Raw genomic sequence first — 26,267 nt, forward strand, 5'->3', positions numbered from 1 at the left:
TGCTTCTGCGGATGCGGGGGACCTCTGCCAGGGCGAGGTCAGCGGAAAGGAGGTTCCTCTTGGGTACGTGGAAGCATACTCGGTCATTGAGGTTTTTGGGTCTGAAGTTGTTGAGGGATTTGTATGCGTGGGTGAGGAGTTTTAAGGTGATCTTCTTCTCGACGGGGAGACAGACGAGGCTTCTGAGGTGTTGGGTCATATGTTCATGGCGCGGTGTCCCTAGGACGAGTCTGGGGGCAGTGTTCTTGATGTTTGGAGCTTGCTTAGAAGAGTTTTGTTGATTCCGGCGTAGAGGGCGTTGCCGTAGTCAAGTCTGCTGGTGATGGTTGCATGGGTGACGGTATTTCTGCAGTCTGGGGGGATCCATTTGAAAGTCTTACGGAGGATGCAGAGGCAGTTGAATCTGGTGGAGGAGATGGCGTTGATCTGGCAGTTCATGGAGAGGGAGGAGTCGAGGATTATGCAGAGGTTCTGAGCATGGTCTGTCGGGGTGGGTGGGCTCCCGAGGGCAGAGGGCCACCAGGTGTTGTCCCAGGCAGAGGTGCCGGGTCCGAGGATGAGGACCTCGCTGTTCCTCGGAGTTGAGCTTTAGGCAGCTGTCCTTCATCCAGGCTGCTACGCTTCTCATTCCTTCCTGGAAGCTGAGTCTGGTGATTTGTGGGTTCTTGGTGAGGAAGAGGATGAGGTGGGTCTCGTTGGCGTAGGATACGATGCTAAGCCCGTGCTGTCTGACGATGGCGGCAATGGGGGCCGTGTAGATGTTGAAGAGCGGCGGGCTTAGCGAAGATCCTTGGGGTACTCCGCAGACGATGTCAGTGGTGTCAGAGGAAGGGGGGAGTCTGATCCTCTGGGTTCTGCTGCAGAGGAAGGATTGGATCCAGTCGAGGGCAGATCCTTGTATTCCTGCGTTGTGGAGTCTGACGGCTAGTGTGTGTTGTGAGATGGTGTTGAAGGCTGCGGAAAAGGCTAGGAGGATGAGGGCTGCGGTGTGTCCCTGGTTGAGCAGCATGTGGATGTCATCGGTGGCAGCGAGGAGGGTGGCCTCGGTGCTGTGGTTGCTGCGGAAGCCAGAATGGGAAGCATCTAGGATGCAGTTTTCTTCGATGGACGCGGTCAGCTGGGCGTTCACAAGTCTTTCGGTGACTTTGGCTGTGAAAGGGAGGAGAGAAATAGGCCGGTATTTCTTCAGGTCAGTTGGGTCGGCCGTTGGTTTCTTGAGGAGGGGTTCCACCTCTGCGCGTTTCCAGTCATCAGGGCTGGTGCAGGATGTGAGGGAGGAATCAATAGTATGTCCTAGTTCAGGAGCAATGGCAGTGGCGGCCCTGTGGAAGATTTGAGGGGGGCAAGGGTCTGTTGGGGCTCCTGAGTGTGTCTACCTCATGGTTGAGGAGATGAGCTAGACGGATGTGGTGGCTGAGGAGGTGATGGTCGGCTTCTCGGTGGTTCTGGGTGGTGTGGTGCTGTCTTCTGCAGGCTCGCTAAAGTTCTCGTAGAGGGCCTTGATCTTCAGGTGGAAGTAGGAGCTGAGTTTGTCGCAGAGTTCCTGGGAGGGTGCGATGTCATTGGCTTCTCAGGTGGGTTTTGAGCACTGCTGAATGACGTTGAACAGTTCCTTCGTGTTGGATGCATTGGTCTTGACTGTGTCTCTGATGAAGGTTCTTTTGGCGTTCCTTATAAGCTGGTGGTAGTCCTTCATGGCAATCTTGTGGTTGTTTCGTGCTTCCGTTGTCTTCTAGTTCTGGCAGGTTTTCTCCAAACGTCTGCAGGTGCGTCTGGCTTCCTGGAGTTCGGTGGTGAACCAGGTGGCCTTTAGCGGGCGTTGTTTGGCGGTGGGTCGGAGAGGTGCCATCTTGTCTTTGTCTCAGCAATTATCTCTGCAGTCAATTAAGTTGCCCCATTTAGTAATTTTTCTCCAGTAAATTGTTGAATTGGGAGCAGTCTTTTCCATAGATTACTGCAGCCGGAGTATGTTTCCACACTTGTAACGACACCTGTACTATAGCTTTCAGCCTAACCCATCATGGCCAACGTAAGCGGCACAGTCTAGTTATGTTTCTATTTTAAGTCATTTTACTGTGCTGGTTCGCAAACATCGGTATGAGTTATGTTCTCTAGTATATTGCTGACATGTAAACAATATTGCCGCCTCAGTAAGTTTTCACGCTTGCTACTTTTAATTACGGCTGAACCATTATTGCCACCTGGGTAGGTTCCACACTTGATGCTTTTAAGTACGGCTGTTCATCAACTTAAAACCTTACTCATCATGGCCGACGAAAGAGAAGTGGTCTAGCAATGTCTCACCTTTAAGGCATTCTCCCACACTGGTTCAAAGTGGCAAGATCAGTTACATGTCGGCTCACTTCCCGAACAGCTGGATGCAGTGGAGCATTGCTGCTCCTACTCCAGGAAATGTGTGAATTTGTAACTTTGTTTCAGAACACCGCTGTGTTTTTGTTTGACCACTTACTTTATTTACCCTTAATCATGTCCCATAGAATCATCTGATTGATTCAACGATAGGATACAGTCTACATAATTTGCAATTTTTACACTAGTGGAGCATACTGTTTGAATTACCTAATGGTCTTCATTGTCTGTATGACTGCCACTATGAAAAAAGTAAGTAGGTTTTTTAAGCTGAGTGATTATTTATCTACTTTACGAAAGAGTTGCCATATTGATTATGGATTATTATGTTTTATTAAAACAGTTCCTTTCCTGAAGTTGTTACTCTCCAAGAGGAGAGCGTTTAAGATTAGCCACCCAGTCACTAGTCATTGGTTACCATTAAGTCTCTTCTTTTTGGGGCGCATCGTTGAGACTGTTTTTAACTCAGTTCCGGAAAAAAGTTTGACTATTCTAGAACACGGTTTAGCTGTACACAACCTTTCCTTCCATGGATTTGATTTGCACTGAACATGATTTTTTAACCTGCTTTTAACTATTGTGAGGGTTCTTTTGCATCACGGCTCCATGTCCAAGGCCTTAGAGATGTGTTTTCTTATTATTCACAACAGGTATAAATGTCTTAAATAGGCACCATTTCTTGGCTTCTTCATTTGTGTTTTTTGTTATCATTTATAGCGTGTTTTTCCTTGGTGTATCTTCATTAAATATTGTGGTCTTGAAGATGTTCTCGTGGATTTACACTGTGTGATACCGAAACATCGACAAACAGCCCATTTTTCCTTTGAACAATTCTTTCTTACTTTCACAAGTTTTGTCTTCATTCAAGATGGACATTGATGTGGACATTCCTGTGCTTTCACTAGAGAGTGGGCCTCTGGTACATTGACAAATGCAAAGGAGCAGCAGGGTGAAGCTTTACCGGACAACACAATATCAGTATATTTTATGATATCATTTTCATTGAAAACCATCATTTATTTTTGTTTGAGTTGAATATAGCTTGCTGCATTTAATAAGTGAATATGCCTGTATATGTGATTTATTCATCATTTTATTGCTTCAGGTTGATATCAGTATTCAAGCACAATTTCACCTAAGGACATCCTTAACTGACTTCAATGTTATTTTTTATTTTTATTTGAACGATTCCCTTGTTTGCAGTTTACCTTACTAATAGTTTGTAACCCAGGCCCACAAGGAAATGCAGAGTTGCCCTCTTATACACAATACAGTGTGGGCACCAGGTGTCCTGTTCCTGCAGGACCCCAAGATCACCATTCTCAGAGAGCACTATTGGTGGTATTGAACCACGCTTAGGAGAGCACTTATGTTGAACAGTGAACTGAGGCATGTGCACTGAGCATAGCAACTGAATATAACATTGACCCTACATGCATGTGAAGTGGGTCTAAACACTGAGCAGTTATATTAGCCAAACCGCATAACAGTGGTCTGAGTCAGGCTTCCAATTAATGGATATTATACAAAGTAAAAACGAACATTGTACAAAGTTAGGAGTCCTTCTTTTTTCTCCTTAAATCTGTATACAGAGTTACTAGTGCTTTCTTTCTATCAATAGCAGTGCTATGAACACATGAGCCATGCTCTACGCACATGTAATACCAAGACCAACATCCTTGTTACCCCAGCAAACTATTAAGAGCTGCGGCACCCGACATTAGGCACATGCAGCCACGGAAACTTCCAGCTTCGACAGCCGCAAGAGAGCGGAATAGATCACGAGCCGCGGATACAGTAAGGTGTATCGCTGCTGATGCATTCCTTGATTCTTTAGTAATTTGGCAAAGATAAACGAGCTGCGGATACAGTAAGGTGTATTGCTGCTGATGCACTCCTTGATTCTTTAGTAATTTGGTAAATATAAATGAACCAAGGCAAAGCATTGAATTATTAGGACTTAGTGGTTGTGATGTACAGATTGCGCTTGGAGTCAGCGCTTGAAGTTTTAGACCGGTTAAAAAAATGGATGTGCGGGGGGCGTGGTTTCGGCGCCGCTAGTGATGGCCGCCTGACGGCGCTGCTCCGCCGAACCGGGACCTGTTCTTGTCCAGCTCTGAGTTCTGCAAAAAATACTTTTGGGGGCATTATTTTGCCACAACAAGGAACTTTGAACTGCATATAACAAGGACTGCTGGACTCCTTTTTCCCTACATTTTTCTCCTCAGAATGCCCAGCATTTTCTTGTGCTTGGAACTTTCCCTCATATTTTTTCAACTCTCTTACTTATGGACATTAAGTCTTTCCTGAAACTTGGCATTGAACGCATGTGCCTTATTTAGGCCCATATATCTTGCTGCTTATATTGTTTCCTGCCAAGATATTGTGCTTTATTTCTGCCACAGTCTCCACAGCTCTGTTACCATCATTCCCAGAGGTATCTTAATATCCCAACCAGATCATTCCTTCAACTGTCTGACACCGGATTACTTTAAAAATCAACTGGCTTCTTGAAACAGGATGGATGTTCTTCGCCATTTTCTTCATATGCTAAGGCTGCATCTCTGATTTCCCCAATACGTGGTAAGTATTTTTCCACTCCTGTTCTTCTATTTTGTGCTGATGCGACACACATAATTCACCTTTAGTCAAATCCTTTGCTGCTTCTTTTGGTGACATTTTTAACATGTTTTCTACTAAATCTGTGCAACGTTCACTCTGCTTTCCAAGAGACATTTATTTATGGGAAAACTGCGCAAAGGGAAGTTTGCTTTCATTCCATCACAACTGAGTGCATTGGTCATTCCTCCTTCTGTTTCTACATCAGACTCCGCTTCTACTACTTTGCAGATGGCTAGGGTAAATTCTAATCGCAGCTCCTCATTGCAATCTACTACAAATAAATCATCTCCATCTACCTCCACTTCGAAGCGTTTGAAACAAGACCCTCCATTTCCGGACAAATCTTCATCATCTTCCATCTCTATGGAATTACTCTTGGATGAGATTCGTGTGTTGCGTCCGTTTGTCGAAGAAACCAATAACAAAATGCAATTTCTTGACGAAAAATGCTCTACAATGGAAAGTAGAGTGTCTTCATTAGAACAGCAAGCCTCAGAGATACATGAGAACTCTCAGTGAATCTCATCTTTAAAAAAAGTAGTCCACAACCTTCAGCAACATACTGAGGATTTAGAAAATAGAAATAGGAGGAACAATCTTCGTATTTACGGATTACCTGAATCTCTGGAAGGTGACGACCCTGTATCTTTTTCTCCTTCTTTCTTCCAAAATTCCTGGATATGCCATCTACTACGAAGCTCAGCATTCAAAGAGCTCATAGGCTTGGTCCTCGTCCACCTCTTTCAACGGCTCCAGTTAAACCACGTGGTGTCATCATTCTCTTTCTGAAGTTCACTGATCTACTCTTAGTTCTGTCTGCAGCTAGATCTAAAAAGCAAATTTCCTGGCTTGGTCAGAAGGTATTTTTATCTCAAGATGTCTCTAATGCCACAGCCTTCAGAAGGAAAGAATTCCTGAATCTCCGTCCTCCTCTCCGTGAGCGCTAGATATAGTTTATTTCACCCATGTATCTTCAAAGTAACATACCAAAACCAAACGTGGACTTTTCAAGATCCTGCAGAACTTAAGAACTTTATTCTTCTTCATACTACCAATGTTATGGACACCACTAACTCTTCAAATGGTTGAAAATGCAATTATTTTTCTTTGTAAAAGTTCCTGTCGATGTCTTTTCATTTGCTCTATTTCTTAAATAATAGTTTTGTTATCTGACATTTTTAGATGTTTCTTATGTAAAGTCCATTCCTCATGCTTATCACATTTCTTGTTACACGCTAGTTTGTTATATATCTTTCTATATATTATTTTAATGTTAATTGTTTCTTTTTTGTTCATTCATACAGATTTGCTTCTATCTCTTCAACTCATATGGTCCCTCCCCTATTTCCCTCATCCCGGTGCGGTTGGACTCCCTAGGTTCGGGTAGTTCATCCTATCGTGCGTTGTCCTTGCCCCGTTTTCTGTTTTTTGTTCCCCTCAGGTATGTTATTTTCAGTCATCCTTTTCAGATATGTACTGTCTCTTCTCGTATTTTCTCTCTTTCCTGTTCCCTCTTATCCTTCCTTCTACCTTTCCTCTAATGATCATACTCCTCTCTTTTCTTCCCATGTTTTCTTCCTCCCATTCTCCGTATGAATCTCTTATCTTCTCCTTCTCTTGTTCTTTCTCTTCCCTCCCTTTTTTCCTATTCCTCCACTATCCCTTTTCCCTGTTACTCATTGTTACTCTCGTTGATGTTTCTATTATTGTAAATTCTGTTTTTTCTAGATTTTTAATGTTTTTACATTCCGAGTTATCTCCTGGAATGTAAAGAATTTTATCAGTCCTTTAAAAGACAGAGAATCCTTTCTCACCTAGCTTCTTATAATCCTGATATAGTCCTCTAAGAGGAGACCCACCTTACAGAAGATGAGTCACTTAAGCTAAAAAGAAGCTGGGTGGGTTTGCTTTTATTCTCTCCATCTACTAATAAAAAAAATGGTGTTGTCATTCTATGTCATAAGAAATTGAAGTGTAAAGTTTTATCGCAAGAAAATGACACGCAAGGTAGATGGGTATTAGCTAAACTTTTTTTTTATATTTATGGTCCTACACAGCCCGGTTGTTCTTTTTGGCCTTTGATTACGCAAAAATATATTCAATTTCAAGATGATTTGTTTATTCTGGGTGGTGATTGCAACCAAATTGTAGACCCTTTTCTGGACCGCAAATCGACAGTCCATTTTCTTCCTAATAAGTCTCATAAACACTTTCTTGACACAATTTCTCAAATACATCTCATTGACTCTTGGCGACTCTCTCATCCTGATACTCTTGACTTCTTTTTTCTCTCCTCCTCATGCATCCCTTTCCCGTCTAGACTATATCTTCCTTTCTCAATCTTTGTCTCAAAATCTACTGTCTTCCTCTATTGAACCTATAGTTATCTCTGACCACAGTCCAATTATAACACCTTGATTTACTCCCTCCTCATCCAAAATCTTCCAGTTGGAGCTTCAACAATTCTCTTCTATCCTATCCTTTATTCTCCTCTTCGTTTCGCTTCCTTGTGAATTATTTCTTCCTCCTTAATTGCGATCCTAACACCTCCCCCCACATTATTTGGGATTCTTTTAAAGCAACTGCGCGGGGTTTCATTATAGACTTTGTCTATAAGAAAAAGAAACACTTTCTTCAGAAACGGAAAGCTGTATTAGCTCAGATTTAAGCTTTTGGAACATGAATTTTATACCTCCTCACACAGTTCCATCCCACCAGAACTGATACGTGCCAAACTTGAGTTTAACAAAACTTCTACTGATAATGCATCTTCAATACTCCTTCCTAGCAGTGCTCGTTATTATGGTGGCCGTAAATAAAGCAGGGAAACTTTTAGCAAATTACCTTAAAACGCGTAAAGAACATACTCTTATTGATTCGATTTATTCCTCCGATAATTCTCTTCTTCATAAAGATGAGGAAATTCTTGATGAATTTAAACTCTTTTATCAAAACCTCTACACACCAGAGTCTCCTCCCACTCCCTTTTTCATCTAGTCCTATCTGGATAAACTTCCTACTTCCTCTAATTCTCATCTTAACCTTCTTGAACTTGAAAATGATCTTTCCCTTCATGAACTTTCCAAAGCTTTTAATACCCTCACTAAAGGGAAAACGCCAGGACCAGATGGTTTTTCTGTTGAATTCTACCTACATTTCTCTGACTTGTTGCTCCCCAAACTTTTAATACTCTTCAACTCATTTTATTTAACTGGTAAGGCAGAAGGCACCTTTCAAGAGGCAACTATATGCCTCATTCCTAAGGATGGTCGTGATCCTCAATTTTGTAAAAATTATCGTCCGATCTCTTTAATTAGTGTTGACTATAAATATTTGCTAAATTACTTGCTTTAAATTTAGATCCGATCATGCCCCATTTTATTGGTAAATAACAATGTGGTTTTATTAAAGGTAGACTCACTTCTGATAATTCTCGCCTCTTTCTCAATGCATTAAATAAAGGCTCCTCTCTCTCTATTCCTCTGGCAGCTATCTCTGTTGATGCAGAGAAAGCTTTTGATAGAGTAGACTGGTCCTTTTTGTTTTCTTCGATACAGTGGCATGGTTTTGGTCCTAAATTCATATCACTTATTTCCTTGTTGTACTCTGCTCCAAAGCCTCGGTCTTAGTTAACGGCCGTGTTTTATCTTCCTTTCCTCTGCAACGTGGTGTTCATCAACAATGTCCCTTATCTTCTCTTCTCTTCGTTTTAGCCCTTGAACCCTTTTTGACCTCTATCTGTAATAATGACTCTATCTCCAGTTTCCCTTATTGTGATCACCAATTGAAACTTTCTGCATATGCAGATGATATTCTATTATTCACCTCTGCTCCTGAAACATCTATTCCTCCTTTACTACTTGAATTTAATTCCTTTTCGCAGGTTTCCGGCTACAAGATCAATTCAGAAAAGATTGAAATTCTCCATCTCACAAAATTCTGTCTTCCCATTTCTTCTCTTCCACTGGATTTGCTTGGAATGATTAAAAAATTAAGTATCTAGGCTTATGGTTCTCCAACTCCATAACCTCTTCCATTAAATTGAATATGTCCGTTGCACTATCTCGAATTGAGAAATCATTCTCCTCTTGGAACCCTCTTTTTCTGTCCTGGTGGGGTCGGTTGGACTCGATTAAGATGATTGCCCCAATTTTAATTTATATCCTCTCCATACTCCCCGTTCACATCCCCTCTATCTACTTTAAACGTTATGACTCATGCCTTTCTAGATTTCTTTGGAAGAATAAAAAATCTAGACTCGCCTTATCTTCTCTTCGGAAGCCGAAATCTAATGGTGGTGTAAACTTCCCGGATTTTCGCCTTTATCATAAATCTTTCTCTTTGCGTCATGCCTCAGGATGGCTTATATCTGATGCCTCCCCCTTTACTCCTCTTTGGCTTGACATTGAACAAATCTTATTATTACCCTTTTCCTTCAAGGAAGTTATCCGTTTTTTCTGCTAAAACTTCTCTTACATCCCTCCCCTTATTTAGACATACTTGTTCCCTCTTAACACCTTTGGTCTACCCCACTACCATTTCCCGTGCATCCTTCCTAGACTCTCCCATTTGGCATAACTCGCTTATCCTCCTCATTGAGATTAAGGGGTATTTTATGGGTTATCATAACAACGAAATGAGATGTCTGGTCAAAATACATATGTGTGCTGTACTGAAAACTAAGGGCACGATGGGATCATATGGCAACCAAATGAAATAACACAGGGCTGAGAAACTCCCATCAGACCACCCTTATGGCGGAGTCTCGTCATGTGGGATACGAATAGTAAATCCAAACCTCGCCCAACCCATCAGTTGATGGTGCAGAGATGGATTACTGAGATGGAACTCTAGCCACAGTGTAGTTCAGATGATGCTGATGGAGTGCAGTGCTGTGGATTTGAGAGTGAAATATAAAATTGACTACTGGGACAAAAAATAAAGTTTAATGAGGATTGCCCTAGTGCCAAAGTTTAAAATAACGTCAAATAGTGTGAAAATATGACTTTCTTGTGGCGCTGTGCAATGAGGTCAACATGTTTCAGCCGTATGGAACAACATGTCCGGCTTTCTTAAGGACCCAGATGGAATAGCTACTGCAAAAATTATATATAAGTGAGTGAAATCTTAAGAATTTGAATATTGTGCATTAATGATTCAATTACTCCTACCAGGAACTTGGATCCCCAATGTTAACTGGTGGGATTGAATTAGATGTCCTTTCCTGAAAAAGAGACGAAAACAGTGCACAAGAAATCTAGTATGGTTCTATACAATGATCCCAAAATGACAAAAAGAAAGACAGTACAGACAACACAAAAGTAACGATGAGAAGTCTCTTCGTTTAACTGAAGGCTCAAGTCCTTCTGATATCTAATCTTATTCAGATAGTAATTTTATTAATGTAGTACTCACCCAGCATTGTGTGGGAAAATACCTCACCTCACCCGGCAACCGCTCGGGAAAATGAGGCCCCGCTCTGTTATATAGAAATGAGAAATTAAGGCCACAGTCAATATTACATTTGCTGTGTCCAATTGTATTATGCAATAATTTCTATGTTATTTGTAATATATAAAAGAAGAACCCAGATGCTACAAAAAGACTCCCCCCCATGGATCACGAGGCTGTGACCCCACTAGGGGCATGTGACAATTCTCATGAAGCCATGTCAGGTAAAAACCAGAGGTAAAGAATAATAATAAAGAGTCCCCGATCTTAATGTTAGTAAAGTCAATGGAGGATTGTTCAAAAATTGGTCAGTATAAGGGGCTCGAAGGTCTCTAGGTGCCGATCCTGCTCCTTCGAGAGAAACTGAAGAGCCTACCTGACCGCCGGTACCCCTCTCCGGCGTCCGAGTGGAAGGGGAGGTACCGGAAAAAAGCGTCACCGTGCTTTTTATAGCGTGCTTGATTGGAAAATGAACTCAATTATGCTCTTAATTTTTAACAGATGCCGGCCGCCTAATGATAGCTGCGGTTGTGTAGAGGACCGGCCGCTATTCTGTTCGCGCATGCGTGGTCTCCAATTCTGACGGCGCATGCTTGAGAGTGTGTTTAATTTAAACCGTGCATGCGCGAACAGAATAGCGGCCGGTCCTCTACACAACCGCAGCTATCATTAGGCGGCCGGCATCTGTTAACAATTAAGAGCATAATTGAGTTCATTTTCCAATCAAGCACGCTATAAAAAGCGCGCTGACGCTTTTTTCCGGTACCTCCCCTTCCACTCGGACGTCGGAGAGGGGTACCGACGGTCAGGTAGGCTTTTCAGTTTCTCTCGAAGGAGCAGGATCTGCACCTAGAGACCTTTGAGCCCCTTATACTGACCAATTTTTGAACAATCCTCCATTGACTTTACAAACATTAAGATCGGGGACTCTTTATTATTATTCTTTACCTCTGGTTTTTACCTGACATGGCTTCATGAGAATTGTCACATGCCCCTAGTGGGGTCACAGCCTCGTGGTCCATGGGGGGAGAGTCTTTTTGTAGCATCTGGGTTCTTCTTTTATATATTACAAATACCATAGAAATGATTGCATAATACAGTTGGACACAGCAAATGTAATATTGACTGTGGCCTTAATTTCTCATTTCAATATAACAGAGCGGGCCTCATTTTCCCGAGCGGTTGCCGGGTGAGGTGAGGTATTTTCCCACACAATGCTGTGTGAGTACTACATTAATAAAATTACTATCTGAATAAGATTAGATATCAGAAGGACTTGAGCCTTCTGTTAAATGAAGAGACTTCTCTTCGTTACTTTTGTGTTGTCTGTACTGTCTTTCTTTTTGTCATTTTGGGATCATTGTATAGAACCATACTAGATTTCTTGTGCACTGTTTTCCTCTATTTTTCAGGAAAGGAGATCTAATTCAATCCCACCAGTTAACATTGGGGATCCAAGTTCCTGGTAGGAGTAATTGAATCATTAATGCACAATATTCAAATTCTTATGATTTCACTCACCTATATATAATTTTTGCAGTAGCTATTCTATCTGGGTCCTGAAGAAAGCTGGACAGGTTGTTCCATACGGCTGAAACATGTTGACCTCATTGCACAGCGCCACAACATAGTCATAATTTCCCACTATTTGGTGTTATTTTAAACTTTGGCACTAGGACAATCCTCATTAAACTTTATTTTTTGTCCCAGTAGTCAATTTTATATTTCACTCTCACATCCACAGCACTGCACTCCATCAGCGTCATCTGAACTACACTGTGGCTAGAGTTCCATCTCAGTAATCCATCTCTGCACCATCAACTGATGGGTTGGGCGAGGTTTGGATTTACTATTCGTATCCCACATGACGAGACTCCGCCATAAGGGTGGTCTGAGTTTCTCAGCCCTGTGTTATTTCATTTGGTTGCCATACGATCCCATCGTGCCCTTAGTTTTCAGTACAGCACACATATGTATTTTAACCAGACATCTAATTTCGTTGTTATGATATTTCAGTTGGGGTATTGAGATGTCGGGGTCGGTAAACTAACCCCTCCTGACCCTCCTTATCTCCTTTTTTCTTAGTATTTTATGAGTTAGTCAGCTTTTTGATGGAGTTTCACCTTGCTCCTTTCCTTGATACCAATCCTTGTTTAATTGTCCTCGCTCCTTTTTACAGAAGTTTATCACTCTTGTGACGATCATTCTTGATATATACTATTCCCTTCCCCTTTCATCTTGATATGATATCCAAAATCCTCTTCTCAAAATGCTCCTTACTCTCCCCAAGGGTTCCCTTATATACAAATTCTTTTCAGCTCCTAATCCAGATAGTGTTAAATGTAAATTGGAACTTTCTTGGGAATTGAATCTTGGATGTGAATGATCGATCACCTTTTGGGATAAACTTTGGTCTAGATCTCTAAAAATCTCTTGCTCCGCTTCTCTTACCCAATCTATGTTTTTCCTTTACCACAGATTTTATCTCACCCCTGCTTCCCTAGCACACTTTTCTTCCTCTGCTGACTCTACCTGCTGGACTTGTGGCTACTCTAATGCTGACCTCCTTCATCTTTTCTTTCTCTGTCCTCCTGTCTCCGAATTCAGGGAGAAGGTTTGGTCTTATATTTATCGGTTGTTTACTATTACCATTCCCTTTTCTGTACCTCTCCTCCTTACTGGAAGCCTTTCTTATTCTTTAGATCTTTCTTCACATGACCATGGTCTTTTTGATCTAATGCTTGCTTTGGCTTTTCAACACATATCCTTTAACTGGAAAAATCTCACAAAACTTTCCATACAACATTGGTGGAATACCCTCTGTCATTCTCATAGACTCGATGTTGCCTTCGCCTCCTCTTGTAAACCAACCATGAATAGGGATCTCTTTTGGTTGACTCTCACCTCATATCTAGACCAAATCGTTTTACAAAGTACTTCTCATATAACTTCGGAAAACTTTAAACCACCTTGAAGGGTTTTATCTCTGTTCTTCATTATCTACCCTGTTGAGCTAAGATATATATTTACTCACTATTTCTTATAACAGTGTTAGCATCCCCTTTACTCCCCCTTTCTTCCCCTCTTCTTCCCTCCCTTCCCCACTTTCCCCTTATTTTCACCTTACATAAAACCCACAAATTGATTTTATTCTTTTCTTCCAGATATCAGCCAATTTCTCTGTTTTTCTGTTCAATTTATATTATATTTATATACTGTTGATGCTTTGATGTAGTAACAAAATTGCAAATAAAGCTTTTCAAACACTAAGAAAAATTGATGTGTGCCTTACTTGGACTCGGGTGCACTTGGCCAGTGCTACCTCTACAGAGTCTCTTGTTATTCAAGGGGCCTCTTTTGTGGAATTGCAAGGTTGGCAACAGAGTTATAAGCACTCTTGTGCTAACAGGATATATACTTGTGGCAACGCATATTTGTAAACACAGGCACAGAGCAGGACGCTGTGATTCAAGTTCAGTGTTACTTGAGCCTTATCAAACCTAGGAGCATATTTACAAGCCCCTATCACCACCACAACATCACTTTCAGTGATGTTCTGATGGCGATAGGGGCCTCGCCTTATTTACAAGGCAGCGTTAAGCCACATAATGTGGCTTAATGCTGCTTTGTAAATAATTAACAACAAGGGGTGGTGATGGACAGAGTTTCTGAATTAAGCAGAATACTCTCATCCAGTCAAGAGATTAGGGCTAGATCCAACACCGTTTTTTAGCTCACTGCACCATCCCAGTTCAGAACCTGGCTATATGTAAATTAGTCTGTTCCTGTCCCAGTGCATGATGGGAACAGGGCAAACCAAACAACCAAGCCAATTCTTACACTGGGAAGGAAACAAGCTACCGGGGACCGGTTTCTGGCATTTCAGCCGTCGTCGGCCCGGCTTGCTTGAATCCTGATGGTGCAATGAGCAAGGGACTCACATCTGAGTATACCCTTCCACTCTTAGGGTGGACAAAATATTTAACAACAAGGGGTGGTGATGGACAGAGTTTCGGAATTAAGCAGAATACTCTCACCCAGTCAAGAGATCAGGGCTAGATCCAACACCGTTTTTTAGCTCACTGCACCATCCCAGTTCAGAACCTGGCTATATGTAAATTAGTCTGTTCCTGTCCCAGTGCATGATGGGAACAGGGCAAACCAAACTGCCAAGCCAATTCTTACACTGGGAAGGAAACAGCTGGGCCAGGGACAGACTAATTTGCATATAGCCAGGTTCTGAGCTGGGATGGGGCAGTGAGCTAAATAACGGTGATGGATCAAGACCTGATCTTTGGACTGGGTAAGAGTGGTCTGCTTAATTCAGACACTCTGTTCATCACCACCCCCTTTTCTGAATCGTTTTTGGCCACTATAGGTGTGGCAGGGTATACTCAGACATGAGTCCCTTGCTCACTGCTCCATCAGGATTCAAGCAAGCCGGGCCGACGACGGCTGTAATGCCAGAAACCGGTCCCCGGAAGCTTGTCTCCTTTCTGGTGAAGAATTGGCTTGGTAGTTTGGTCTGCCCTGTTACCATGATGCACTGGGCCAGGGACAGACTAATTTGCATATAGCCAGGTTCTGAGCTGGGATGGAGCAGTGAGTTAAATAACGGTGATGGATCAAGCCCTGATCTTTGGACTGGGTAAGAGTGGTCTGCTTAATTCAGACACTCTGTTCATCACCACCCCCTTTTCTCAATCGCTTTGTAAATAAGTGTTGGGATGATGCACTGTCTCTTTAATGATGTTTCCACGAGCGCGCTCGTGAAGTATGCAGCGCTGATGTATGTGGAACTCTGGGGACGGCAGTTGCTGCCGGGAGAGCTGGTGACTGGACGTTAATAAAGGAAGTCCACTTCAATCCAGTGTGGCTTGTCTTCCTTTCACTGGCGACGATGTCCAGCGCTTTGCTCCTTCCCAGTGTTGCTGTGTGATCGCTGAACGTGTCCGCTCTCATCTCAAGCCTCGCAAAAGACTCCGAAAGAAAAGGAAACGAAAGAGGAGCGGCACGGCTTCCACACGGCAACAGTGTATCCTTGGACTGTGAGTGATTTAAAGACTTGAATTAATCCCTGCTTCCTGCTGCCCTGATAAATTATCGCTTGCGCGAACCTTGAACCTTGATAATTTAAAAGCAAGCAGACGCGTCTTCTCTCGCTCGAGCTCAATGTGCGATCTCATTTCCTTGAATTCTAATGCACGTTAGCACCCGCGCTCCTGCATGTTCTTTGTGACGCGCGCTGTCACTGGAATTCTCTACACATGCTGGTTGTTCCTGAGTGCATTGTGACGTTTTCACCTCCATCCTGGGCACTTTCAGAATTTGGGCACTATGACATCACAAAGCACAGCTAAAGAATTGTAATTTATCAAAGACTACTAAAAAGACAATAACAAACTATTGAAGCAGGTGAATATTTCCATGGGCAAAAAAAAAAAAAAAAAAATTTAAAAAAAAATAAATAAATAAAAATAAGCAAAGAAATTTTTAAGAGTCTGCAATTTTTCTAAGTGATTTTGTGGCAGCAGCTCCCCACGCAAATGGAAAAGGTAGCCTCGCCACCTCCCTTTTTACAGTCTTCAGGACCTCCACCTATGCCTTGGAAGCAATGGAAATCTACATTCGATGCCTACATTGAAGTCATTGATGGAGATGTTTTCACTTCTAAAAAAAAGAAAGCGCTATTAGTATACAATTTAGGGCCTGAAGGAAGGTCCATTCTAGAAACCTTACCTCTTGAAGAAGTGAGGATATCAATTTCTAGTGATGATGGTGATGCACAAGTTTTGGATGAATATGCTTCTCTTGTCAAAACCCTCGACAAAAGATTTAGTCCCAAACGTAATACTGTCTTGGAACGTCATAAATTTTTGCAACGTGCGCAGATGCCTGGAGAGTCCATCAATGATTTTGTTGCTGCTTTGAGGATTCTAGCAGTCAATTGCAACTACAGGGAGTTTAGGGATGAAATTATCAGGGATCAACTCATCGAGCGCACTAATGATAAGAAGGTGCGTGAAAAACTTTTATCTTCGGGTGACCCTGATTTGGAGACAGCGTTGACTTTAGCCAAATCTGTTGAACATTCTCAATTCTGTTTGAAAGAAATGAGTACTCCTGCATCAACTGTTGTGACTCCAGCTGAAACTTCTGACGTCAATGTCATCACCACTAAAGCAGCAGTCAAAACTTCTGAACGCAGGACATCGAATCCCAGTGCCTTTCGTTCTCCAGCGCCTGCCAACAGGCCCAGGAATGATGCACAAGGATTGTCTTGTTATCGCTGTGGTAGTAGATCTCATTTAGGAAACTTTAAATTTTGCTTTGCAATTAATCAATCTTGTTTCAAGTGTGGCAAAAAAGGTCATTTGGCACGTCTGTGTAAGGCCACTAGTATGCAGAAAGGATCTTCACACATGGTGAAAAGTATTGATGAACGTCTGTATGTTGATGATGAAGATGAGCGCTATGAGTTATTAATGTTGTCTTCTTCTCCCATAGATGCAAATGGAGTTGTTGAGATAGCATCTATGGATGGATCTCGGAGAAGAAAATCCCCAATTTGTTCCATTAGTGTGAATGGTGTATGTATCAAATTTTTAGCGGATTCTGGTTCTCCATTTTCCATAGTGAACGTTAAAGATTTAGACATGTTAGGTAATATTCTTTTGTCCCAGTCCTTCATTAAAATGTTTGCTTATGGGGGCAAAAGAGTGGAAGTATTAGGAAAATTTAGAGGTGAGCTCGAGTTTAAGGGTGACGTTACATCTTCCATGATTTATGTTGTCAAAGACGGCACCAATTTGTTAGGTTGGCACGAACAAGGTGAGCTTAGTATGATCCTAGATCCGAACCATGAAGATATGGTTTTGTCTAGACGCGAAGCTAAGCAATATTATGCCTCTTTACCTGATATTAAGCCTGTGCATTCCTTGAGTGCTTCCTGTAATGGCGAATGGGTGCATGAATTTCCGGAAGTTTTTTGCGACAAATTGGGTAAACTCAAGGGTTTTCAGCATCAAATTATTTTGAAAGAGGGAGCTAAAGCAGTGGCACACAAGGTTCGCAAAGTACCTCTCAGCATGCGAAATGAATTAAAGAATGAACTAGAGAGATTGCGTCTTTTGGGTGTGATTGAACCGATTGAGGCGTCAGAATGGTTGTCTCCCGTAGTTTTAGCGCGTAAGGCTGACAAGTCTCTTAGGATGTGTGTGGATTTGCGCGACTTGAATGCTTGCATCTGGGTTGATCGGCAACCATTACCTAACATAAATGAGATGCTATCCACATTGGAAGGTGCCAGGTATTTTACCACCCTAGACATTTTTTCAGCATATCACCAAGTAATGTTAAGCAAGGATTCAAGACATCTTACGTCTTTTGTGACTCCGGAGGGTGCATTCCGTTATTTGAGAATGCCATTCGGATTGGCGTCGCCTTCCGCAGTTTTTCAACGCCTTATGGGAAATCTTTTCAAAAATACTGCGGGAGTCGTCTTCTTTCAAGATGACATTCTCATTTATGGGAAATCTGTAGATGAACATAACAACAGGGTAAGAACAGTTTTAGAAATTTTAAGAAAATTTGGTTTAACGTTAAGAAAAGACAAGTGCAAATTTTTCAGGGACAGTGTGGATTATTTGGGTCACCACATCTCAGCCAAGGGAGTAGAACCCAAAATGAAATTGTTAGACGCCATTCAAAATGCGCCAGAACCATCGAACAAGGATCAGTTGCGTTCCTTTTTGGGACTAGTTGAATATTACGCTAAGTTTGTTCGAAATTTTTCCGACAGGACTGTGTCTTTAAGGAATTTGCTAAAGAAAAATGTCAAGTATGATTGATCACAAGAATGTGCTAATGATTTTACATTACTGAAAAATGCAATTGTACAAGCACGTCCCCTCAAACTTTTCAATATCAATGACCAATGTATTGTGATTACCGATGCTAGTAATGTGGGTCTTGGGGCGGTATTGTCTCAGAAAAGGGTGGATGGTAATGTAGAAGTTATTGCTTTTGCCTTCAGAACTTTACGTGGAGCAGAAAGCACATATTCAACCATTGAAAAAGAGGCGTTGGCCTTATGGTGGGGTGTACAACATTTCAGGAATTTTCTTTGGGGAAATCACATCATACTTAAGACCGACCACAAGCCTCTTGTTGATCTCTTCACTACTAAAGGTGGCGGGAGGGCTTCTCCTCGCATTGCTAAATGGCAATACAGACTTAGTGAATTTGATTATCATTTAGAATATGTCCCGGGGATAAGGAACAATGTGGCTGATTGTTTGTCCAGGTTGCCTCTCCCTCATGATAATTTGGAGCACAGTGGTGAGGATTTAGAAATGGTGTGTGCGGTGAGTCCTATATCTGATGCTGGTATTACACTGTCAGAGACAGATTGGAAGTTGGCTGTATCTGAAGATACAAATTTGTGCTATGTAATGGATTATTTGATCAATGGTTGGCCTGACGACAAGTCCTTGCCTTCAGATTTAGTACCTTTCAGGAGGGTTTGTGATGAACTATCCTTGATTGATGGTGTTTTACGTAGGGGTGGTCTATTAGTGGTTCCGGATGCTCTTTGTAAAAAGGTTTTAGATTTGGCTCATGTTGGTCACTTGGGGATTCGTGCAATGAAAAGAAGGGTTCGTGAAGATTTTTGGTGGCCTGGAGTGGACAAGGCGATCGAGCACTGTGTTCGTGATTGTAGTGCTTGTGTTCTTAGTGATAAGTCCCAAGTTACTAGTCCTTCTCCTGTGACTCCGATACAAGTTAAGGAATTGCCTTGACATAAGTTGGCGTTTGATATGGCTGGTCCATTCTACAATCTTGGAGCGACTCCGAAGTATGCACTAGTTTTGATTGATTACATGTCAAAGTGGCCGGAGATTAAATTTGTTGAGTGCATGAATTCTGCTACTATTATTAATTTCTTCAAAGACATTTTTTTGCGGGAAGGTTGGCCAGAAGAATTAGTGTCCGATAATGGCACTCAATTGGTGTCTAGCGAAATGGAAAGTTTTTTTAGGTTCCATGGCATCAAGCATATTCTCACCTCTTTGTTTCATCCTTCAAGTAATGGTTTAGTTGAACGGTTGAACCGTGTGATCAAGGATCAGTTACAATTAGCCAACATCAATGGTTTGAATTGGAGGAAAGTGATTTCCGACATGTTGTGGGCGTTGAGGATTACTCCCAATTCCAGCACGGGTGTCTCACCTTTTACCTTACTCAGAGGCAGAGTAGCAGGTTCGGAATTGAACAAGGATTGGATGTCAAGGAAAGACGTTGATGTAGTCAAACTGGGCAGGGTAGCGGATATTAGAGCATGTACTCAAGCTAAGTATGCTCAGAGTAGTTTCAGGTCATCTCCAGTGCGAGCGGGGGACTGGGTGAGGATCAGGAAACCTGTACTTTTGCGTAAAGGTTTGGCTCGTTTTTCCCCTCCTGTTCTGGTCAAGGAAGTTAAGGACCATGTAGTAATTCTGGAGAATGGTAAAATTTGGAATAAATCTCGTGTTTCTATTGTTCCTAAGAATAAGGTGGAGTTTGTAAAGAGCAAATTTGGTTCGAACTCTAGTGATTTGTCCACCTCTGACTCAAGTTTATTGTCTCCTAGTACCAGTCCTCGGGTTTTGCCTGTTTCTAACTCTAATGCTGAGCCAAATGGTACAATTGCTAAACGATGTTCTACCAGGTGCAAAGTAGTTCCTGGGAAATTTCGAGATTTTGTCACGTACTAGACAATCATTACTCTTACACCTTAGTTCAGTCATGAAATTGTTTATGCTAAGTTTATTAATCAAACATGCATTTTATTTGTTTTAGGGAGGGGGAGGGTTAGTTGTGATTATCATTTTTGTTTATTGTAATCAATTGAGGGAAGGGGGATGTGTTGGGATGATGCACTGTCTCTTTAATGATGTTTCCACGAGCGCGCTCGTGAAGTATGCAGCGCTGATGTATGTGGAACTCTGGGGACGGCAGTTGCTGCCGGGAGAGCTGGTGACTGGACGTTAATAAAGGAAGTCCACTTCAATCCAGTGTGGCTTGTCTTCCTTTCAATAAGGCACCTTTTCATGCTGTATTTAGAGTGAAAGGGGAGGGCACAGGTGTTGTGGTGGGCATTCCACTGCCACACTCATTGATTTTGATGCTGTCTCCTGTTTACAAGGGCAGCGTAAATAAGAGGCAGCGCCAAAATTAAGACCAGAGTAAACCTGGCCGTAAACAGGCAAAACGAAGAGAAATACTTTATTTCTCCTCATTTTTGCTGAGTAGCAAAACGTCATTGATTGTTTATGTGCAGGAAGGTACCCTTTCCTGCACATAAATAATCATTTTTAAAAAATGCAGCTTTGCAACTTCTATGTGTGTTGCATTAAGCAGCACACTTAGAAGTTACAAAACGGCATTTAAAGATTATTTATGTGCAGGACGGGGGACCTTCCTGCACAAACAATCTTCCCTTCAACACAGGCACCCTTGCACTATGGTGAAAGGGTGCCTGCGTTGGCGCTAGACTGCTAAAGTTAGCGCCAGCACAGGAGTAAACGCAGGTCTGTACTATATTTTATTAAATATGGTGCAGCGCTGCGTTTCTAAAGTGATTAAGCATGTTGTTAGCCTTCTTGGCTTAATGACACGCTTCACCACTTTATTGTAAATATGCCCCCAAGTGTGTTACTAGTGCTTTTTCAAGTCAAGTGATCTATGGCAGACGCAACCATGCAAAGCACAGTGTCTAGAATGAGGAACTCTTTGAGACCTCTGATCATAGTGGAAGAAGTTCTAAACTTCTATGTGAGTGACTTCCATACCAATACACGGAAAGCTTAATTTTCTTACAGGTGAGGCATAATTACAATTGCATTGTTGAGTGATTCTGAGAATGCTGTAATGAAACTGATGTAAATTGTATGCTGCAGAAAGTAAACACTGCTAACAACGGACTTCTGTTTCCAGGTCTTCCTCCCGGCATTATCCACCCTAATACCCTCCCCCTCGTCTACTCACTCCGATCCCCTGGTTTAGATTACACAGAGTTAGTGCTGCTGGACGGTGGACTTTGAGGGTACTGCCCCTCAAGAACCATAAGCCTGTCACCTTGGCACTCACCTTTAACAGTGTGGGTCCCAGAGGATGGGGTCCCTGGGAACGGAAAAAGCTTGTGTAGGGGATTCGCCTGGCCCTACTCCCCTTTCATTTTAGTAGAGGCCCTGGGGGATGGGGCGCCCAGGGCCTAACAAGGCTAAGAGAGGGGGGCAGGTTGCTCTCACCCCCTTTACTTAGAATAAATGGCCCGGGGGATGGGGACCGCAGTGCCTAAGAAGATTCAGGGAAGGGGATCCATGACCATGTGTGGTGCTGAACCTACTCCAAGGCTAAGCTGGACTACATTTAGTACAGATTTATGATATTTTTGGCTTTAGTATATTTAGAACTGATGTGTAGTTTGTGAATAGTTAGGGGCTTAGCCTATCATGGGTGGGTGTAGGTACCTCATTAAACTCATCCCCAGCTCTCAAGGCTCCTCCTTACTCCTCTCTAAACCCCTCCCATTTAGGTGTAAATGTTCCATATTTTCCACCAACTCATCACTATCTCTCCCACATTTACTACTAAAATATGTAATTACATATGCACAAATCTCTACGACCAGGGCAGAGATCTCCACATTGAAAAAATATGAGAGAGGGAGGTCTCTGCCCTCAGGTTTGTGAAAAGCATTTTCTAGTACTACTGTAGTACTATTCACACACTACTAAATGCCATTCTTGAATACGCCCCAATATTTAGAGCTTTACTGACTGGAACTTTGGTAAACATGCTGAATTAACATCTTATCCCTTATTCACAGGTATTGAATGCAGAATAAAAAGTTAAATGCATCTGAGAAATGCATCACCCTGCTTATAAACGGTGCAGAGCAGGAATATCGATGGGGAAATATTGTGGGACAAAAGTATCGCCGCAGAAATATCGTTTGGAAGAAATATCGACCACAAAAATATAGATGACAAGAATATCGACTGACAGGTAAGTAATATCGATTACAAAAATATTGTTGTAATAAATATTGTTTACAAAAATATAGTTTACTAAAATATGGATTTTTTAATAATGTTATGTATTTTAGTATTCCTAATAAGTATTGTTTGTCATTTTATTATATGTTTTAGAATGTTTCTACTTATTAATTTATTTTAAGTTTAATTTTGCGTTATTAGTTCCGTAGCGGGTTGTGGGTTTATAGGGGAATAGGGTGGGAAGTAATTTAATTATGTAAAATTAATGTATTACCTAATGTGTTACTTTATTAATTAATTATAGTTTAAGAATTGGTTGTTAATTAATTTCAATTAGTTAATTATTAATTAAGTATGTTAATTGTTTAATTTATTTTAGGTGTGTGTTGTGGTGTTTATATATGTAAATGGTGTGAAGGGTGGTAAGTAATTCATTTTTTATTGATTAATTAATAAATAGTTTAAAATTAATTTCTATTAATTATTTAGTAATTATGAATTGTAATTTTAAATACTTAATTAGTAATTAGTCATTGTAATTGTGTAATTAATTTTAGGTGTGTGTTGTAGTATATATATATGTGTAAATGGTGTGAAAGATGGTAAGTAATTAATTTTTTAATTAATAAATAAAACATTAATTTTAAATAATTAATTAGTAACTATCAATTATTATTGTGTCATTAATTTTAGGTGTGTGTTGTGGTGTTTATATGTGTAAATGGTGTGAAAGCTGGTAAGTAATTAATTGTTTAATTAATAAATAAGAAAAAATGCATTTTCATTAATTAATCAGTAAACATTAAATGCAATTGTGTAATTCATTTTAGGTGTTTGTTGTGGATTTTATAGTGCTAAATAATTTTTCATTTTGTTAATGATAATATATTTATACTTATATATTAAATATGTTAAAATTAGAAATTAAATTTATTGAACATGTTGATATTTTTATTTTTTATTTTTGCGGGATTCTGCGCTTTTACTACTGTTGCACTCACTGGAGTGGGAATAGTACTTTTTACCCCTACGCTATCCAGTGCTTTCCCTACTTCTGCAGTCACTGGAGTGGGAATAGTCCTTTTTACCCCTGCGCTATCCTGCGCTTTCTCTACTGCTGCACGCATTAGAGTGGGAATAGTGATTTTTACCCCTAAGCTATCCAGCACTTTCCCTATTGTTGCACTCTCTGGAGTGGGAATAGTAAATTCTACCGCTACGCTATCCAGCGCTTTCCTTACTGTTACACTCACTGGAGTGGGATTAGTAATTTTTACCCCTACGCTATCTAGCGCTTTACCTACTGTTGCACTCTCTGGAGTGGGAATAGTACATTTTACACCTATGCTATCCAGCGCTTTCCCTACTGTTGCACTCACCGGAGTGGGAATAGTAATTTTTACCCCTACGCTATCCAGCACTTTCCCTACTGTTGCACTCACTGGAGTGGGAATAGTAAATTTTACCTCTACGCTATCCAGCACTTTACCTACTGTTGCACTCACTGGCGTGGGAATAGTACATTTTACCCCTACGCTATCCAGCGCTTTCCTTACTGTTACACTCTCTGGAGTGGGAAGAGTACATTTTACCCCTATGCTATCCAGCGCTTTCCCTACTGTTGCACTCACTGGAGTGGGAAAAGTAATATTTACCCCTACGCTATCCAGCGCTTTCCCTACTTTTGCACTCTGTGGAGTGGGAATAGTAAATTTTACCCCTACGCTATCCAGTGCTTTCCCTACTGTTGCACTCACTGGAGTGGGAATAGTAATTTTTACTCCTGCACTATCCAGCGCTTTCCCTACTGTTGCACTCTGGAGTGGGAATAGTAAATTTTACCCCTATGCTATCCAGCGTTTTCCCTACTGTTGCACTCACTGGAGTGGGAATAGTAATTTTTACTCATACGCTATCCAGCGTTTTCCCTACTGTTGCACTCACTGGAGTGGGAATAGTAATTTTTACCCTCCTGCTATCTAATGTTTTAAATATTAATGTTTTTATTTTGCTATTAAATGTATGTATTATTTTTTTAATTAGTTTAATGTGTTAATTAAATATAGAATATATTAAATATTTTTATTTATTTTTAATTATTTATATATGTTTTATTTTATTTTTATATAAATAATAAAGTTTATAAATTAAATAAAGATTATAGTTAATAAAAATGTATTTAGGTAAATCTATTTATGTGTACACTTACACTTTTTTGTGTTTATATTAATTACATTTAGTTTATTTTTTATAATTAGTTGAAATATATATTTAAATTAATGTAATTTGTTAATAATAATAATATTTAATTAATTTAATTTAAGTTATGTTATTTTTTAAAGTCGATATTTTTTACATCTATATTTTTTACATCGATATTTTTGAGTCAGTATTACTGTACTTACCTTTTTAAGTATAGAATGGCGATATTTTTGTTATGGATATTTTTACCTCGACTTTTTTTTCATTGATATTTTTGATATCGATATTTTCACATGAATCCCAACTAAGCATTTACAAGGTGTGGTATTAGGGTCACTCATGATATGGCCTTAAACTTTCAAACAGTGTCTCTTAATTATTAAAGATGATTATAGTAATCGGGATCATATGTAGCATCTAAAGGTCTATTTAGATTATTGAAAAGTCTTCCTGAGCTCTATCCTAAGCAAAATTCAATTCTATAAAAAAAAATGTGGAGGAAAGTAGGAATGAAATAAATAATGATTTTCCGCTGATCACTTTGTCAAAATCAAGCTGGTGTTTTAATAGAGCTTACTACCTTAGGAGTGCGAGCAATTTCAGAAATGTTTAATTGTCCTCCCCCATACACAACCCCGCTGCCTTACATCATCCACACACACATTATTTGTGACAAAAACTCTACAATAAAGCTAACATATCATTAATATTTTTCCTTATTGTCAGTGGCGTCACTAGGGGGGTGCGGGGGGTGTGGACCGCACCGGGTGACACCATGACATGGGGTGACACCGTGGTCTGTGTCGACAATAATCTTGGCTGGCGGCTGGGTAAGGTTCGAGAGACTAATATTATCTTGCATTTTGGTAAATGCAAAATAATATTAGTCTCTCGAACCTTACCCAGCCGCCGGCCAAGATTATTGTCCAATTAGGCTACGACGTTGTTGACGTTCGAAACGTCACTCACGTGACGTTACTCCCGGGCCCGCCGTTTTCAACACTGCTCATGGGGTTTTGAAAAGGAAGACAAGCGTGCACCTGGCACTGCACAGTCTCCCTCTAGAGGGCCTGCATGAGACAGCCCCCCCTCCCTCGATTGCCTGCACGAGACCGCTGGGGTGCTTGTGGTGTTTCAACCATGCGCCAAGGCCCCATGGGGGCGCCCGGGATATTACCCGGATGTGTGCAGTGCCATCACGCACGGAGGAAGAAAATTCAAAGTTATTGAGGCATTAGCGCGGGGCACTCAATCTCCGTCCGTCGAAGTCATCCTCAGCTCTCATGGCCGCGCAAGAGGCTGCATCGGTGATGGCGGCGCAAACTGCTGTTAGAGGCGGGGGGCGAATCGAGTGAGTCACAGCAGCAGTGTCTGGGGGGAGAAAGAAGACTGCTGCTGCAGAGTGAATCATGCAGTGCTGCAGGCCGCATGTCGGGTCCCTGTGAGCAGCCGGACGGGACGGTCACAGACGGGAAGAGTCTCTGAACTAAGTTCAGTAAGTGTGTTTAAGTACATGAGTCATCTGAAAAAATTAATTTCACGCAATTCTGCAGGGCTGCTCTGTCTCATCATCCTCAGTGA

The sequence above is a fragment of the Lissotriton helveticus genome, chromosome 6 (genome assembly GCF_964261635.1).
Source record: "Lissotriton helveticus chromosome 6, aLisHel1.1, whole genome shotgun sequence".
NCBI lineage: Eukaryota > Metazoa > Chordata > Amphibia > Caudata > Salamandridae > Lissotriton > Lissotriton helveticus.